Genomic DNA, 14724 nt, shown 5'->3' with positions numbered 1-14724 from the left:
TCCTCAGTGGACTCAACTAAGCATTTCCCATGAAGACCACCCAGAAACCTCAGAAGGTCTTAAGTCTGTGTGTGTGTGTATTTTGATTCCCAGTGCTATACAAGGGACAGACATTGGCCTACCAAACCCTACAAAATTTGGGCCTTGGTTACTTTAAAAATTCCCTTCTCGGTAGCACTTCATGGCAACATGGATGTTCTAAGTTTCTCCTGTTAATGAGATCCAGGTTTATAATTTTAGATGCAGCCTTTTCAGAGCAAGAATCTCTATTTAGGAATATCCATTCACTAGAACTACAATATCGTAAATCCTATGTCTACTAATAAAAGGAAAATGAAAAAATACAAGAATTGAATAAGAATTAGCTTAAAAATCCAATGCTTATACAATATGTATGCATCATAAGATATTTAAAATTATTAATCATTGAATTTGAAGCAGTTCAAATGGCTACACTGGCTAACTAAAAAATAAAATCCTGGTCATGTGTTTTAAATTATAATGTGCTTATTTTTATTAAAACAAAATTCAGAAAGCAGATTATTATGGATATTTTATCAATTCTTCCAATTAAAATGTACAAATTTAATAACCAAAACAGGAAACAAACTCTTTGTAAAATAAATATCCCTTTTTTTCTGAAGAGGAGTATAGCTTGATATTTAGGTGATTAAGTAAGAAGCATAGGCTAAATGTCTGTAGTAAGCAAATATTTGCACATCTGTACATACACACAGGTATGATTTGGCAAGCACTAATTCTTTCATCCAATTCTTTTATCTAGCCCGAATTTACTAAAGATACTTAGAGGAAGGAAAATGATCAAAATCTATTTCTGGCTTAGATGAGGTACCACAATTGACAGTGCAAAAACTGAACATTGCATACTTAACTAACACATTTCCAATATGTGTCAAAGCATTTCAAGAAAAACGTAGATGAAAACACAGGATTACTGTTAAGTACCTTTAGGAATTCAGCTGGGACGTGTGATCCTCAGTTTCCACAATATGCTATTTTTTAACACAGTATCTTACACAGAGTAAATACTTAATCAATTGTTTGTTGAGTTCACTTCCGGACTGTGATCACTGTTGAGTCATCAAGAATTTCTACACTAAAAACTGTGGTATTGTCTAGAATAACAAACGTTGAGATGACTGTTTTTTCTTCCACTTACAATAACCTTGTGTTCATATATCTTCTTCTTGCACAGTTTCCCTCAGAAGTTTTTTTTGAGGAGGTGTCAATCATCTAGTCCCTCTTTCAGAAACTATAATATCTATTGATGAGGCCTATGGGGACGTCAGCTGAACCTTCCATTGATAGGGTCTGTTTCCCAAAGACTAAAACAGAGTTTTTTCCCAGTAAGCATTTAGAGAGAGAATAACATTTGCAGGCTGTGGTGTGGGTTCTTCCGCTTTGGCATCACAGAAGGACATCAACTTCATTTTGTAATTCACCAGCATAAGCAGGAAAGGACTGAGAGCAGAGAAGCCTGAAGAGAGGGCTGTGAGAACAGCTGGAAAAAAGGCACAGGCTGCCAAAGTCTTTCAAGAAACAGACTAAGACAAAGTGAGAAATCCAAAGTGGAGTGCTCAGCCACATTAATAAAATACTAAACTTGGCCCCTCTTAGGATTTCAATTTCTGAATCACCATCTCCAATCCAGATGTCACCATATGTCATCTTCTTTCTTTCTGAAAGCAGAAGAGACATCCAGAAACAAAGACTAAGACGGCTAAAGGAAGATTATCGATCAGAACCCAAAATACTTTCCCATAGTAAAACTCTGCTTGCTGGTTTCCAAAGTCAATTAGGCAATCCATGTGAATCCTGTTAGGAGACAAGGGGTCTGCATCATTTGCTGCATTCAGGTATTCTGATTTTCTAGAATAAGGTAATACTGGGAGGTACACTGCCATGCCAGCCATCCAAAGTGCAGGAACGACCTTCAAGGAATGCTTCTGATGGTCCGGGTTTGGAGGCTCACTAAAGGGCTGGACAGTCTGGTAAAGCTTCTGGTGGCAGAGCGATGCAAAGTGTAACATGAACTAGATGGCCAGGAAGTCGTCAGGGCTGCCATGAAGTGTAGAACTTGGCAGCCAGCTGAATCCGACATGAAACCAGAAGAATAAACTATTTTTATGACATTCGCCACCAAGTTTTTAACGAGGTGGACAAATATAAGACTGAAAATCAGAAGAAAGGATGTCTCTAAACGTCCAGTCATACATTTCCTTGTAGAATAAAATAAACACATGTTTCCAACAAAGCTCACAAGGATTAGAAGGGGGCAAGCAATGATCTCCAGCACATCTGCAGAGGGCTTCATGGTAAATGGCAAATCAGTGAGCTCAGACGTCTTCTTCTTCAGTTTGAGTCATTAGGCACTTGAAACGCTTTTAAGAAGTCTTTAGTGAGAAGACCTGGGTTTTTCTAATTCACTACGTTGACACAACCCTCACCCTAAGAGTTCCAAGATGGTCTGTAACAGAATTCTGCTTGCTCCAGTGCTGAGCTGCCGGAAACAAAACAGCTTCTCGAGAGGATTCTGTTTTATCATCTGTGGGGATGTAACTATAACGAGAAAGTGCTAGGTATCATCACTTCATTAAAAGTTCTCAGAAATGTATTTATAGCACTGTAATGAGGGAGAGAACAAAATTAAATTTGTGACAGCAAAAGAAAGGTAGCCAGAGGCTGAAATGACCCTCTCCACTCATAAAAAATATTAAAGAAGTGAGGGTGTCTGAATAACAATGAAGATTTCCAAATAACAAAATTACATATTTTGTTATTATAATATATTTTGTTATTATATATGACATTATTTAATGTCAAAATTATATATTTTGACATTAATAACGTGATAGAGATTTATGAAGTATAGCAGTTTTCTAATTCCTCTACCATTTTTGCAAAGCAGATATACTATGACCTGTTCTGATGATCTCTTGGGGTTAGGATTACAAAAGAGATGATAGAAAATACTGTGCTGCCACAGGGAAGGGAATAAAGAAGACAGGGGACAGGGAGGGAGAGAGGGAGGAAGGAAAGAAGGAAGGAAGGGAGCAAGGGAGGGAAAAGGGAAGGGAGGAAGGAAGACATTTTTATAAACATGGGCATTACGTCCAAGACCAAATCTTTTTTTTTTTTTTTTTTTTTTGGTGGTACACGGGCCTCTCACTGTTGTGGCCTCTCCCGTTGCGGAGCACAGGCTCCGGACACACAGGCTCAGCGGCCATGGCTCATGGGCCCAGCAGCCCCGCATCATGTGGGATCTTCCCGGACCGGGGCACAAACCCATATTCCCTGCATCGGCAGGCGGACTCTCAACCACTGCGCCACCAGGGAAGCCCCAAGACCAAATCTTTAAACTACTGGTTAAAGAAACAGTCTGATAATTTGGAAGTCATTAGGGAGACCCCACCCAACCGCCAACTGGGCACAAGAGGCTAGGAAAAGATTTCTGTCCTAAGTATGACTGCAGAGTACAGAGTAAGGACAGAAAAACGTCATTGAAACACGCTGCTCAAGTAATCACTTTCTGGATGAATTCTGTTGCCCATTCTGAAGACAAACAATTTTCCCTCTACTCTATTTGCTTGTAAGTTTCTCTGTCAATCATCATATCCTGTACGATACTGTCACAACACATGCTTCACTCTGACCCAGTGGTGCTCTGGAGCCAGCTTGCCCTGACTTGAGTGACTGTGCACATCTCTCCCCAACTCTGTGCTCAGTGACTGCACGTTGGAAGCTTGAAATTGAGAGTACTTATACCATGGAAATTAGCAAACGCTGCACCTCAGGGCTTTTGGTGGGGGAAGAGTTGTTTTAATTGGACAATACTGGCCTGACCAAAAAATACAGATTAGAGTGATAAGAAATTAGCTGGTGTTTTACCTACATAAGGATGAGCTCAGTATTAGGTACCCACCAGCCCTTTTAATAAGGGTATGGGTAAGAGGTTTACAGCAGTGTTAACAAGTAGGATAGCTGGACCTTGCAATTCCACTGAGGGGAAGTGGAGTTTGGGGGCTGACACTTCCTATTAACCCCCTTATCCCCAGTTGCCTCTTAAGACACGTAGCCAACTCAGAGTCCCCACACCACATTTTTCTTCCCTAAGAAACATCCATTACCTCACTGTCAGCTGCAGTCAGTCAAACAGGCACCCCTGAGTTTATACTAATAACAGTGATAATAATATAGTGATAACACAATAATAATGCTCATATTGGTTACTGTTTAACACCAGTTTGAACCAGACATCGTGTTGGTGTTTTGCTTTAATAAATGTAACCTCATTTAATCCTTAATATCATTTTTATGTCACTGCTGAGAAAACAAGACCAGAGACAAAAGTAAATTGCTCAAAGCCGCTAAGTAATGGAGACAGGAATCAAAGCCAGGTATGAGTGATTCCGAAACTACTGCCTCTCCACACTGTGGAGATGGTGGATTTTCTGTTGACCGTTCTCGATCTTTCCCTAATCATTTACAACTGGTACACCCAATTGTAGAGGCTAGAGAGCCTATAATACACTTCTCTTGAGAAAAGTTTTCTCGGGTTTATAATACACAAGTCATGCAGATTTTTGGATAGCAATTAGCCTCCTCCATTCTCCTTCAATAATAATAATACACATTATGGGCGTTTACACTTCTGCCTCTCAGAAAGATCTTTAAAGACTCTGTATACCAGTTCAAGATGCCTTACTTGCAACAGGAAAGGGCTGTTCCCAGCAGTAGTGAGACCCCCATTCCTGACTATGTTTAAGCAGAGGCACAGTGACTGCCTGGAGTGAGTGGGTAGATGAGTGAAACACAACCCTAAACGTCAGACAACATACAGCCCACCTTAACGTGAGATTTAATTCGGGGTAATGAATTAAGAAATTATGTGATGCTATTTCTTAAACATGCCCTCATAGGAACAATTTGTGGCAAATACTACTGACTTAGAGCTGACGGCTAAGGGTAAAAAACGTTTTTTAAACTTCCCTCTCTAAAGGCTTACATAAACGTCTGTTTTTCAGAGGATTAGCAAACATGTAATATGTTCCTTTGCATTAGAGCAAAAGTGTAAAATATAAATGTCACTCTTTTCCTTCGGGGTTATTTATATACTAGAAAAACAGCACACATTAAAATATAAGGGGAGTAAAATTAATTTTTCTGAATGTGGGCTTGACTGATGATACTACTTTTGTTAACTAAGGCGCAGTATGGCTAAAGAGGAACCTTCGTAAGACTGCCTCAAGAACCTAGCTTGCGCTCAGCACAGCACTGGACTCCAAGGACGATGCACAGGGGTGGAAGCCACTGTCCCTGCTTTCAAGAGGCATGTGGTCTAGTTGTAAGAACACAGTGATGCATAATACATGTTATATATATTATATGATGTAACATGTATGTATACATACATGTATATACCATTTCTTATAAGATATATTGAAATAAATTATTTACTAATAATCAATAAATTGTGAAGAATACAATGTAATGTAATAAACTGTGTGGTCACGACTACAAGAATAAAACACTCAGAGAAGAGAGGGACCCATGTGGGCAGAACTATTTTTAATCTCCAGTTCACAGGAAAGGAAACTGAAGCTTGGAGAAGTTAAGCCACTTGCCCTCACCAGCAGGAAGAGGTGGCACTGAACTCCAGACCTCTTGCTTTCGACAACTCTTTTTGAAAGGGAAAGGGAAGGGGAAAAGTGAAGCTGACTGACTCGTGAAGCAGAGGTGCTAAGAAACCCGGATGTCGACTCCAAGGCTCCCCAGGAAGGGCAGTGCTGAGCTCCCGATGGCAGAAATCTCATTTCTGAGAGGCACAAACACGGCCCACGGCAGGGGGACCCAGGAAGCCCTCCCGTGTCCTCCCCCTCCAAGGACTGCATCCACCCCCAAGGAAGGTAACTGTCACGTGTACACTTCAAGAAGGAAAGAAAAAAATTCTTCCTTTGGAAACAAAACTTTGGTTCTGCCAATCCAACTTCACTGGGGTCATTTGAGAACTGAGGCGTTCAAAGGTTCTCCATGGCTTCCATTTACTTTGGCATAAGATTTAACAGAAAAAGAACTAAGGGAGAATTTATATGGCCCAGGCTGTTTTCCAAGTTGCAAACAGCTAAAGTTATTTAGAATTTACTTTAACTCGCAATCACAAGTAAAGTGGTACAGATGTAAATGCTTTCCGTGTGGCTTAAGGCAATCTAGGTTTCCTCAAGTGCACGTGTGCAGTTCTAATAGTAAAGATTTGGATTCGAAAGCTCAAAGTACTTCGGGTTCCTCTTGATTAGAGGCTGCTGTTACTTTATGCAACGTTGGGTCGGAGGAGAAGAAATAAAACACACTGCCTTCCTTTGGGCATTAAGTTCTCACAGTAGCGCTAAGATAAACAAATCTTGCAGGCTGAGGGAAGGGCATTTACTCCTTTAAATTGAGTATGTAATATAAATAAATATCTTTTAAGAAGAGACGCTTGAAACTTGATTCTAAGTCTGAATCTACACGAGGGCACTAGTTCATTTTAATGATCAGTATAGCTCGTATCGGGGAGGGCACGCCTTCTGGAGAGCAGCGCTGCTCTAACCAAGCAGGATAATTGACTAAGTCACAGAAAGATGCTGCTTGAAATTGTCTGATTTGTTCACTGGCCAGGAACAAACTGATATTTGCATTTTTATATATAACAAAATGGAGGGAATTACCAAATCTTTTCTCTTGTAATCAATGGCTGCCTGAAGGTTTTTTTCAATTCTCTCTTAAGGCAGTGATTTTGTGACTGGCCTGGGTAGGACTGAAAACCCCCTAGCTCCAAATTAGAAGTGAATAGAGAGGAACTTCAGGCTGGCTGCAGCCAGAGCAATTAAACGGTAATTGCCTTCTAGATATACTAATGTTGCTAATTATATTAGTGTGCTGAGTGCTGGGAAATGTGGATAAGAGCTCCAGGCCACTCTGGTGGGGAAAGGGAACTAAGATTGATTAAGCCTGGCACTGAGCTGGACCCTTCACATACGCGTTCTCTCCTGAAATCCTCACAGTAAGCTAGGAGGAATTATTAGCTTCAATAAAGCTGAGTAACTTGCCCACTGGTTCCAGTCGTACGTGACTGAATCAGGAGGCCCACCAGGGTTATGTGGCTCCAAAGAGCAGTGGGTTGGCAGGGCCTTGAGCGAGAATGGGGAGAAATACTGGATTCAAAACTGGAAAAAATGTGGTAGCAGAGAAAGCTGAGAGAATCTGACAACGAGGCCATGAAGAAAAAGCCTGCAAGTTTGAGGGCCCTGGTGGTGTCTTTCCTTGCTGTACGTGGAAAGGAAGGGCCCAGGATGGGGTAGATTTGTGGGCAGAATTTGGGGAAGCCTCTCCATTAGAATACAGGAGGGCAGAAGGGGAAGACCTGCCACTGGAAGAAGAAGAGTGGCCCCTGGATGTCTGAGGCTGAAAGGCCGGGGAACCAGGAAGTAAAGTAGAGGGCAGTACCTATACATGACACTCTGTAGGCCAATCCATGAGAATGACAAAGTCTGTCCCTAGGAACCCGAAGCCAGAAGACCTGGGTTAAATCATGTATGGATTGTGAAAGGTTTGTCAGGTCATATCTGCTCTGAGCCTCAGATGCCTAATAAGGGGTTTCCCAGAGACAATGAAATATATATAGCCATGTATGTACGTGTGTGTGTGTGTGTGTGTGTGTGTGTGTGTGTGTGTGTGTGTGTAAACAAGCACACACATATGTACACACATATATGTTTGCATGCATGTATATGTTTATGTTTATCCGCTCACAGTGAGGTGTATGTAAGGTGTGTGTAACAAGGTGATCACAGGTCAAACGAAATCGTGAACCCAGTCGGAAGGCTGCATAGTGTTATGTAACTGCTAGTTTTCTGTGACTGGTTCCTAAAATCGTAAGACAGTCATAGAGGTGTTTTCTGCTTGTAACTGGAAGGTGCTACGTGGCTCTTTGCCAAAGGCTGGAATTCTAAACGCACTGTCTTTGCAGCATAAGCTCAGTTCCTTGGCAGGCAGTTGTGGAAAATTCCCCCAGCCTTCTGCAGGCCTGACTCCAGCCCTGAGCCCCTTGGTCTCCATCTCTACTCTATCCTCTAAAGATTAAACCCATCTCTGGCTTTTTGCACCTGACCACACACATCCTCAAGTCTCACCAACCCTACAAATAAAACCCATCCCAGCTTTGGATTCCATCCCATCTTTTCTCTCCTTCTACCCAAACATCTCAAGGGGGACATCTACATACATTCACTGTTGCCATTTTCATGTCTCCTTTTACTTCTTAACCCACCACAATTTTCTACTTCTGTATCCTTTAAAAATTATTTAGAACAAGATCAGCTCCTACCACTAAATCCAATAACACCTGAACCTGTCCGACATTCTTTCTCTTTTTCCTTTAAGAGTCTAATTTTTTCCTCCCTATAGGTCAAAGGTCTTGGTCCACTGCTCTTCCCATTCAACCACTGACCCCTGCACAGGGGTCACCTGTACAGGTATCCACCTGTTCCTTGATATCACTACCTGGATGCCCGCAGGCTCCCCACCTCAAACTTGACCTTACTTGGTAACACCATCATCCTCCACTCGGCTGAGGTTAGAGACTTGGGTATTATTCCTGGGCCTTCCCTCTCCCTCATCCCCTCTCCCTCGCCTGTACATTCAAACATCCCATCAAGTAAAATTTTATCCTTTCCATCCTTCTTACCATTTTTTAACTTACAGCTTCCCATTGTTTCTTGCTTGAATGAATTTGAGAAGGACAAAACTAAAGGCAGGGAAACTGGTACATTTTGGCTTCTTCAAAATCATTCTCTGTCTGAGCCTACACCACTTGTAACACAAAAATGGCCTTGACACTTTCCTACTGAAAATGCTTTGGTGCTTTCCAAAGTCCACAGGGCGGAGAGCCAGTTCCTCCACCAGGCACATGAAGGCCCTCATGGGGTGGGGGGGGTGCCTGCCTACTGTTCAGCTCCTCCGGATGTCTGACTCACACCAGAAACTGACATGACACTGGCATCCTGTGCACTCCATGCTGTTGCTTGTCCCGGGTTCCAGCTTAGGCTGATGGCTCTGTGTACACCCTTTTCCTCTCATGACCACCACCCCTAACCATCCAAACCCCTACCTTTGGCTATTCATTTACCAATCAGTGGTGCAATCACTTGCCTATTTACTATAGATCCACTCTCTCAGGTAACTGGACTTCCTAAGCACCGTTGCCAGCTGACTGGCTTCCTGGTAGGTCCTGCTAAGGGAAGATTCGGGCAGATTAGAGGGCAGCACTCTCTTTCTCTCTCTCTCTCTCTCTCTTTCTCACACACACACACCCTTGCCCTGCTACAGGCGGTGTCTCCTGCATATCATCAGCTCCCACGAGGCAGCACCACTAGCATCATTCTTATTACTCTCTATTGTGCTAGAAGGCCCCAATTTGTGGGTGGTAATGGACCTCTTTCCTTTATCCTCTCAGCCCTTGGGGTGGTAGTGGCATTCCTGCTTTTGCTAATCTCAGGATTGCCTTATCGTGCTTAGTCTGGTGTCTCAACTCTTCCAGCACCAGAGTAACTAGGGCCCTATTTTAATTTCCCGCTGTTTGAAGTACCTACAGTGGTTTCTGTTTACTCTGACTTGACCTTGACTAGTTCACTCCGTTTACTCTTTAAGCTTATTCTTTAAAGACTCAACTGAGGGGTTACTTAGGAAGTAACTCCTAAGGAAGCATTCAAACCTACACCTGACTTCGAGTTTAGATTATTTCCTGCCCCTTCCTTCTCTGCCAAGTTTCTGAGCAAATCACATTCAGTGTACACAGCATAACTTAATATTATTATCTGCTCACACATCTGCCTCCCCCATGATAAGATCCTTTGTCTTGTTCACCATAATCCACAGTGCTCAGCAGAGTTTGGCGTATGGAAGGCACTCAAGAATTTGTTGAATGAATGAAAAAGCTCACTGAATGAAACAAGAGAACCAAGCAAAGATTTTTTATAAGAAGTTAACTTCAGCTTAGCCACAAAAGGTATCCAAAATTTTCCACACTGGTACTGTAGAAAAGTCTTACCACAAAACAAATCATACTTTTATATTTTAAAATAAATATAGGACATACTGCATTTGGGGGAATGACATGTATCATAAAATCAAAGTCATAACTCCATACAATTTAGGGTTCATAGTTCCAAAAAGTTCAGACAGGGAATTGGGGAAAGTTAGAAAAAGATGGACATCTGACAACATGAACACTCCAAACAAGACTGACCAAGGGTCAGGGAGGGCAACAAAGCAGGCAGGAACCCAAGGGGAAAAACCCCCATCACTAATACAAATGACAGGTTCTTCAAACTGATTTCATGTTCAAACTCTAGCCTTACCCAAATGGCTTATATGTACCTCTTTTTACTACTATTCTCCTCTGTGTTTCCTTTCACTAGGGAGAGCCATTGAAGGCTACTATTTAAAAAATTATTGAATAGAAGGGAACTTCCTCAACTAAATAGAGAATATTTACAAAATCTTATAGCTAGTACCATAATTAAGGGTGAGAAACTCAAAGCCTTCTCACTAAGATCAAAAACAAGGAAAGGATGTCCCCTCTCACTGCTTATTTTCAACGTTGTATTGGAAGTCTTAGATAATGCAATTAGACAAATGGAAATAAAATGTACACATATTGAGAAAGAAGAAATAAAACTCTCTTTGTTTGTAGAGGACACGATTGTCTATTTAGAACATCTGAAAAAGTGACAAAAATCTCCTGGAACTAGTAAGTGATTACAGCAAGGTTGCCAGGGTACAACGTTAATATACAAAAATCAATTGCTTTCATATATACCAGCAATTAACAAGTGGAGTTTGATACTAAAAGCCCATGATTTACATTAATACTCCAAAAAATGAAATGCTTAGATATAAATCTAACAAAATATGTACAATATCTATATGAGGAAAATAGAGTTACAAAACTCTGATGAATTAAATTAAGGAAGAACTAGATAAATGGAGAGCGATTTCATTTTCAGGGCTAGGAAAACTCAATATTGCCAAGATAGCAGTTCTTCCCAACTTGATCTATAGATTCAATGCAGTCCCAAAGTCCCAACAAGTTATTTCATGGATACTAACAAACTGATTCTAAAATTTATATGGAAAGGCAAAAGACCTAGAATAGCCAATACAATATTGAAAAGAAAAGCAAAGTTGGAGGACTACCTAATATGTACTATAAAGCTATAGTAATAAGACAGAGGAGTATTGGTGAAAAAATAAACAGATCAATGGAACAGAATAGGGAGCCCAGAAACAGGCTCATCTAAATATACTCACCTGATATTTGACAAAGGAGCAAAGGCAATACAATGGAGCAAAGACAGTCTTTTCAACAGATGGTGCCGGAACATCCACATGCAAAAAAAACCAATCTTGATATAGACCGTACACCCTTCATAAAAATTAATGCAAAATTGATCATAGATCTAAATGTAAAATGCAAAACTATAAAACCCCTAGATGATAGCATAGGGGAAACCTAGATGACCTTGGGTATGGTGATGACTTTTTAGCTAACACCAAAGGCACAATAGTGAAAGAAATAATTGATAAACTGGACTTCATTAAAATCAAAAACTTCTACTCTGTGAAAGACAATGTCAAAAGAATGAGAAGACAAGCCATAGGCTGTGAGAAAATAGTTATGAAAGACACATATGCTCAAAGACTGTCATCCAAAATATACAAAGAACTCTTAAAAGTCAACAATAAAAAAGTGAACAACCGATTAAAAAAATGAACCAAAGATCTTAACAGACACCTCACCAAATAAGAAATACAAATGGCAATAAGCACATGAAAAGATGCTCCATATCATGTTATCAGAGAAACTGATAGAAATTGATATTAAAACAATAAGATGCCACCACATATCTACTAGAAGGACCAAAATCCAGAACACTGACAACACCAAATGCTGACCAAAATGTGGAGCAGAAGGAACTTTCACTCACTGCCACTGGGAATGTAAAATGGGACAGCCATACTGGAAGACAGTTTGGTCGTTTCTTTCAGAAGTAAACATACACTTAGCATGCAATCCAGAAATTGTGCTCCTTGGTATTTACCGAAAGGAGCTGAAAACTTACACCCACATGAAAATCTGCACACACATGTTTACAGCAGCTTTATTCATAACTGCCCAACCTTGGAAGCAGTGAAGATGACCTTCAGTAGGTGAATGGATAAATAGGCTGGAGTACATCCAGATAATGGAGTATAATTCAGCGCTAAAAAGAAATGAGCTATCAAACCGTCAAAAGATATGAGAACCTTAAAGTCATGTTACTAAATGAAAGAAGTCAATCTGAAAAGGCAACATACTGTAGTGATTCCAACTACGTGACATTCTGGGAAAGGCAGAACTAGAGGAAGAGTAAAATGGGATCAGTGGTTGCCAGGGGTTTGGAGGAAGAGGGAGAGGGATGAAGAGGCATAACACAGATGATTTATAGGGCAGTGAAAATACTCTGTACAATACTATAATGTTGGATATGTGTCATTATACATTTGTCCGAAACCATAAACTATACAACACCAAGAGTGAACCCTAAAGTAAACTATGGGCTTTGAGTGATAATGATGTGCAAATGCAGACGCATCAGCTGTAACAAATGTACCACTCTGCTGGGGGATCTTGATCATGGGGGAGGCTGTGCACATGTGGGGACAGGAGGTCTACAGGAAGTCTCTGTACTTTCCTCTCAATTTTGCTGTGAACCTAAAACTTCCTAATCAAATAAAGTCCTTAAAAAATACTGATTATCTAGCAAAATCCTATCTGTGTGCAAATTAAGGAAATTAAATCTAGGAGGGACAAGTGACTTGCTTAAGGTTGCATGGTTTTCCAACTGCAGAGCTGGGAAGAGGACACAGGTCTCCTGAGTTGTTCTGTCTGCGACACTTTTCAAATTTGTTAAAAAATAAAAAATATAAATAAATAATAGTACTAAAAAGAAATGAAATTAGTGAAAACATACTTATTTTTTTTGACATGAAGGCAACTTGACCTCGGGTGGGCCACTGCCCACACATTCATACCGAAGCACCCAGTCCAAATGACTTCACTAGTGAGACATGCATAAACACAGGGTGCCACACTTTTACTGTAAGCAGGCAAAGGTCATGGTGGTACAAACGATACATCTGTCTTAAATACAACATTTTAAGAATATGCACCAAAAGTCTGTACACCAGAAACTAACACAACATTGTAAGTCAACAATACTTCAATGAAAAAAATGAGTCTCACAACTATGTCAAATAACTGAACAATAAGCAGCTGAACACAGACGCTTATTTTTTCAGAGGAATTATGTGTGGTGGCTTGTTTTAAGATATTTTTCAGCTTTGAACCATTTAAAATCAACCAAGAGATGCTTTACAAGTCCTCACCAGTTTCTAGCACTGTTCTAGGTGCTAAGGCAAATGGGGATTATGTTTTCTTTCTTCCTTTTTCCCTTTGTATTTAAGTCATGTTGGGTCCACATCTTAAACACTCAGGGTTACTTCTAGTTCTACATTCATTTCCCCTTTTCCTGGACCTAACTGTTTCAGATGAGGTATGGCAAAGGGAGCAAAATCTCAACCATCAGGGCCCTGGTCAATCTCAGCCACCTTACACAGGGTTTCCCAGAGAAGGAACTCTGTCACTTCAGACCAAGTCCCTCCTGGGAAGCAATGCCAACTTGTAGAACAAGAGTTCAACTCCTTGAACTCTTGGCATTAAGTGCAACAAAGTCAGTGAGACAACAGAAGCCACGGTACCTGGAAACTCAATGTTTTAAACATAGATTCTTTCCCTCTTGACCATATGTTTCGTCTGTGACTCAAACCTTATCAAACTTTTCAAACTCCATCCTCCAAGGGGAAGCTAGCTGGAGCACATGTTGCTACATTATTCAATTCACTTGCATGTGTTTGTTATCATTATATCATTATTGGGCGGGATGGGCATTGTCAAGGCCTCTGAGTGTGGTTCATGCTCAGTTCAGCCTCAGTTGGCCCTCTGCTTCATTTGTCAAACTCCAATTGAGTTCTTGGCTTGCTCCACTCTTGTTATCTAGTGAAATGTAGACATTCTCCAGTTTCCTCCTCCTCCATTTAATCTGATCCCGCGCTTGCTAACCAGTACACATTCCTATGAGTGCTCTGACTTCAAACATTCCATTTATACTGATAAGCCTTAAAATTTCTCTATTCTAATCCACTATAGTTCTCTTCAAGTCAATACTGTAGTTTTCCTGCACATCTTTGAGCTTAACAGAGGACAAACCTGGCTCTCCACCATTATTCTTTTCATTTGCTCCATTCCTGGGGTCAAAAAACACCCAGATTTCTGAATTTCCAACACACCCCTGGTGGTGATTTATACTGGTGATCTTTGTACCTCAGTGGGCAATGATATCTGTATTCATCTCACACTCCTGACAGATCTCTATCATCCAATGATCACAGGCATTTAAGTGATAGAGACTCAGAATCTTCATCTGTAAAATAGGAACATTTGACCTCTGAGTGTTGTTTTACATTTTTTTTTTATTGAAGTATAGTTGATTTAGGTGTACAGCAAAGTGATTCAGTTCTATATACCTATATCTGAATATACAGAGATATTCCTTTTCAGATTCTTTT

General features: G+C 40.6%; 1 protein-coding gene and 1 pseudogene across 2 annotated transcripts in view; both read right to left on the bottom strand.

Annotated features, from left to right (window-relative positions):
* The window catches only part of SNCAIP (synuclein alpha interacting protein), a 148842-nt gene that overhangs the window by 82862 nt on the left and 51256 nt on the right, over window positions 1-14724 (bottom strand). The gene's annotated exons all lie outside the window — the stretch shown is intronic.
* LOC307184868 lies at window positions 1347-2335 on the bottom strand (annotated as a pseudogene). Its single transcript has one exon. The product of its transcript is annotated as an uncharacterized misc_RNA (transcript).

This window comes from Stenella coeruleoalba (genome assembly GCF_951394435.1).
Source record: "Stenella coeruleoalba genome assembly, chromosome: 3".
NCBI classification, from domain to species: domain Eukaryota; kingdom Metazoa; phylum Chordata; class Mammalia; order Artiodactyla; family Delphinidae; genus Stenella; species Stenella coeruleoalba.
This window is presented reverse-complemented; position numbering and strand designations above follow the sequence as displayed.